Consider the following 5,194-nt stretch of genomic DNA (forward strand, 5'->3'; position numbering starts at 1 on the left):
GTGCTTATTTGCTTTGCAAATACATGGCATAATGCACTGTGATCTAAAGCTTGAAAACATTTTATTGAGACAACAAAACACCAGATTTGACATTAAGGTTATTGACCTTGGTGGCAGCCCATATTAACACCAGTGAAAACCAACTGCTACTAATAGCTTTCTGAGAGCAGAAAGTCATCATCCACCCTCCCTGATAAAAGGAATACTCGTTTCACAATTTCTTAGAGCTAGCAGAAATTGTACAAATGACATGGATTTTTTGAATGAATCTAAAGATCTAAGTCAAAGATTTGAAGAACGTGGTTATCCAAAGAACACTATAAAACGAGGTTTCCAGAGAGTTAAGAGTTTGAGACAAATGGATGTTCTTTATTGTCCCACGCCAAGTAAAAGGGATGCACAGAAGGTGATTGGGTACATTACCCAGTACAGTGAGGGATGGCCAGAACTCCCAACAAATTCTTAAAAAAACATTAGGCTCTTAGGCAGATAAGGTTATTGGACATTACCCTCAAATGATGGCCAGAAGGGCACCTAATATGAGGGAAAATTTGATTCTTAGTTTTTATATTATACCACCTACTTCAACTAATTGGTTACAATTTACTAAAAAATAATAATGGTTGTTATCCCTGTAGACATTGTAAGGCCTATACGTTTATACAAAGGTTTTTTGTCTCAAGAGAAGGACATACCTATAAAATAGTTCCAAAATTAATTGCAGGACTGAAGTTCTATTTAGTAGGTAAAACTACATGAGCTTTACGTGACCGTACACTTGAACATGTATGTGATATTGAACATGAAAATAAGATATATAATTTAGTTACATTAGCTCCACAGGGTTTAAATGAAGAACTGCTTTATACTCCGTTTCTATAATGCTGAATATCTTGACCAATGATCAATTATAGCTCTTACTCTATTCTGTTTTAAAAATGTCCAAACTAAAGTATATTTGTCAGCCTACTGTACCTTATAGATTTGAGATGAATTATAAATAGCAGATTGGATAGATTGGGTACAATAATATACTGTGCTATATGTAATTACTTACATGCATACTTTTTTTTTGCAAATTCATAAATAAATAGAGGAATTGTATATCATTTATTTTACGTAGAATCCTTTTTTATGTTCTACACAAGCCATGGTGTGTCTAATAAAGTGTGTACATAGTGTACTGTATATACATTGTATAACAGAGTTACCATTTTGGACAATGAGTCATTGGGGTAGATTTACTAAGGGTCGAGCAGACATGATTTGCTGTAATGAATCATGTCCGCTCGAGCTCGCTAAATGCCGACAGCATATGCAATGCCACCCCTGCTTCTCTGCACTTTGGATTGGCGTTTCATCCAGCCATATGGACTGCATTTGAGATATTGCCCCCCAGTTGTAACTATAGCCGATGCCAACAGTGAGGTATTAGCTCTGAATATCTATACAGCAAAAGGCTTTGGAAATACGGATGCTGTTATGACTACCAAGGACAGCTGTTTACTCCCACTTGATGACACAGGACAACTCTAAAGGATTGGGTTTGTCTTCCATAACCCTTGATGTGTCTCTACTATCTTCACTTCAATAAGGGAACATTAGTTTTTACTTTTATCATTGATTTACTTTTTACTTCAAATTCTCATATGCCCTTGTATTTGTACTATTTAATACATTTTGGTAATTTTGGTAACTATGTGTTCAGTGAACTTCTGTCAGTACATGATTGCAGTTGTACATAACAGCAACTATCTTATTTCTGTGGATCAAGACATGAGTGCTAATTTTAAGTTCTGTTTTTTTCTATTCTTTATTTTTCATTTTTTTTTACTCAAATTAAGCAATAGTACACAATAGAACCTTTTGCCAACCAAATATATTTCCTAAGCATTAGAGATTAATAATTTAATATTTACTTTCTGTTACCTTTGTAGCAAATTTATCACTTAATTTACCAAAGAGAAGTGGTTGCTGTTAAAGAGGATATTATTCCCATTTCCTATACAGCTCCACAAGAGGATCTTGTAAAATGGGGTTGCCTTTAAAAAAAATAAACCCATTTGCTCTACCTGCAGTCCTTTGCTGGATGTTAGTTGCTCTACAACAATTGTAAAAAGAATCAGAGAAATCAGCTGGAGCAGACTACAAACATTAGCAATCTGACATAAGATGATACACAGCAGAATGCAGAGGAAGCTAATGTTGATTTAATCAGTAGTCTTATTAACTGCAAAGAGAGCAGTGTCATAACATCCTCAAAAGACAATGCTCTTACTTCTCCAACAAGCTCCGGTATTGATTACAGCATTGAAACAGCTTCCAATTTAACTCCAGAACAAGTAACAAGGTTCCACGTGAGTGAACTGAACCTTTCAACACCAAGACATTTTCAGTTACACAGAAATATTTTTTTGGGACCAGAGTACATGGTATAATTGAAGGCTTAAACAATTGAGGATATTATAACCAAATGGGCTTCTACAATAAAACACCAAATGACCATATTGCTTACAGATATCAACTTGTAAAGGTACTTAGAAAAGAAGGAAATGGAAAAGTCATGAAGGCCTACGACACAAAGTGAAACAGCAGGTGACTTTAAAAATGGTCATAAATGAAGAAGCATTTTGCCTTTAAACTGTAATTGAAATACGGATCTTAGAACAATTAAGGAAAATTACCAAAGACAACACGTTTAATGTAGTAGACATGATGGATACTTTCATTTTCCTTAATCATGTGTGTATGTCATTTGAACTGCTAGACATGGACCTTTTTGAGCTAATGAAGAGAAATAAATTCAAGGACTTTAATTTGACATTAGTAAACCTGTTTGCTCTGCATTGCTTATTTGCTTTGAATAATGCACTGTGATTATCTAAAGCCTGAAAACATTTTATGGAGATAACAAAACAGCAGATTTGACATTGAGGTTATTGACTGGCTGCAACCAATATGAACACTAGTGTCAATATCTTTTTTTCAACTTTATACTAACAAGCACCAGAGGTCATTCTTGGAGAAAACTGTGGATCTCCAGTAGATATGTGGAGCTTCCGATGCATCCTGGCTGGGCTCCTAACTGGAGAGCTAAGCTTTTGCAGCAACCTGAATACATTCTGAATTTGTCAAAACCAACTAAGCATTTTTTCAAAATCAAGTGGTATCCTCTGTATTGCTAAATCACAACCTTACTGGATGTTTCTGTGCAACTCCAAAACCAGGGAAGGAAAATTCAGAGGTTCCCTGGAAGCAATGATTGGGCACAGGCTTTGAAAGGCTGTGATGGTGCCCTGTTTTTGGACTTCTGAAAAAATGCTTAACCTGGGATCCTACTCTTCGCTTAAAGCGTTTAAACATGCTTGGCTTTAAGAACAATAGCCAAAAGCTTCCAACAATGCAAAGTAGGGCTAATATTAGTATTGGCTTTAAGAACTATAGTTTTTTTTATCAACTATTGTTAACTAATAAACAATAAAAAAAATACCATTAAAAAAATGTGTTTTTTGTGTGTTTGATTGCTAATGTATTTATTCACTAAAGTAATTATGTCCCTGGCTGTGTGAGTGGCCTACAGTTGTTTTTATTTTCTTTAGTATAGAAAAGGGGTATATATATATATATACGTATATATATATATATATATATATATATACGTATATATAAATTTATAGTTTGTGGTGCTACAGATGGTGGCAGTAGCATAAGAGTTGGTGACACTAGAAATGGGGGTGTTAGATATGGTTGTTATAGAGTTCTTGGTACTAGAGATGGTGACATTAGAAATGGTAGCAATAGAGTTTGTGGTGTTAGAGTTGGTGGTTCTACAGATAGTTGCAGAAGCAGGACAGTTGGTGGCACTAGAGATGGTGGTAGTTAAGATGGTGCCTTTAAAGATGGTGGTGCTAGAGTTGGGGGTTCTACAGATTGTGACAGTAGCACAAGAGTTGGTGGCATCTGAGCTGATGGTGCTAGAGATGATGGCAGTAGATTTTGTGACACTAGAGATGATGGTTCTACAGGTGGTGCTGCCAGAGATGGTCTCACTATATTTGTTTGTCTATGTATGTATGTATTGGGTACTTGTAAAGTGCGGCTAATCACTAGTAAAGGTCTCAAGGCGCTGCTCATTTAATCGACCTTGGGAGGATGAAAGGCTGAGTGGACCTCGCCGGGGATCGAACCTGCAACCTTTGGGTTGCTACAGAGCTCAGCCACTACAGGTGGTAGCAGGAAAGATGGCAGCATTAGAGATGATGGTTATAGAGATCTTGGTGCTAGATATTGTGGCATTAGAGTTGGTAAGACTATATGTGGCAGTAAAGTTTGAGGCACTAGAAATGGTGGCTCTAGAGATAGTGTTTCTATAGTTGGTGGTGCTAGAGAGGCTGCCACTAGAGTTTGTAGGGCTAAAGATTGTGGCAGAAAAGATTGTGGCATTAGAGATTGTGGTTCTAGAGATCTTGGTGCTAGAAATGGTGGCATTAGAGATGGTGGCAATAGATGAGGTGGTGCTACAGATATTGGAAGTAGCAATGGAGTTTAAGGCACTAGAGATGATGGCAGTAGAGATGGTGTCGCCAGAGATGGTGGTTCTAGAATTGTTGGTGCTAGAGATGGTGGCATTAGAGATGGTGGGACTAGAGTTGGCAGTGCTAGAGATAGTGTTTCTAGAGATGGTGGAACTAGAGGTGGTGGTGCTAGAGATGGTGCTGCTAGAGTTGATGGTGCTAGGGATGGTGGCACTAGAGAAGGTGTTTATAGAGTTCTTGGTGCTAGAGGTGGTGGGGCTAGAGATGGTTGTGCTATAGATAGTGACAGTAGAGATAGTGATGCTAGAGATGGTGGTATTTGAGATTAAGGCACTAACAATTGTAGTGCTAGAGTTGGTGGAGCTACAGGTGGTGACAGTAGCAGAAGAGGCACTAGAGATGTTGGCAGTTGAGTTGGTGGCACTAGAGATGGTGGTTCTATAGTTCATGGTGTTAGTGATGGTGGCATTAAAGATGGTGGAACTAGAGGTGGTGGTCCTACAGATGGTTGCAGTAGCTGGATAGTTGGTGAAACTAGAGATGGTGGCAGTTGAGATGGTGTCTTTAAATATGGTTGTGCTAGAGTTGGTGGTGCAACAGATGGTGGCAGTAGTAGTAGAGTTGGAGGCACTAGAGTTAGTGGATCTAAAGTTCTTGGT

At 37.7% G+C, this 5,194-nt stretch overlaps 1 pseudogene; it reads left to right on the forward strand.

The window, feature by feature from the left end:
- The first annotated feature begins 250 nt into the window (after window positions 1-250).
- LOC128661536 (dual specificity tyrosine-phosphorylation-regulated kinase 2-like) lies at window positions 251-3,126 on the forward strand (annotated as a pseudogene).
- Window positions 3,127-5,194: the final 2,068 nt, after the last annotated feature.

Source organism: Bombina bombina, chromosome 5 (assembly GCF_027579735.1).
Source record: "Bombina bombina isolate aBomBom1 chromosome 5, aBomBom1.pri, whole genome shotgun sequence".
Taxonomy (NCBI): domain Eukaryota; kingdom Metazoa; phylum Chordata; class Amphibia; order Anura; family Bombinatoridae; genus Bombina; species Bombina bombina.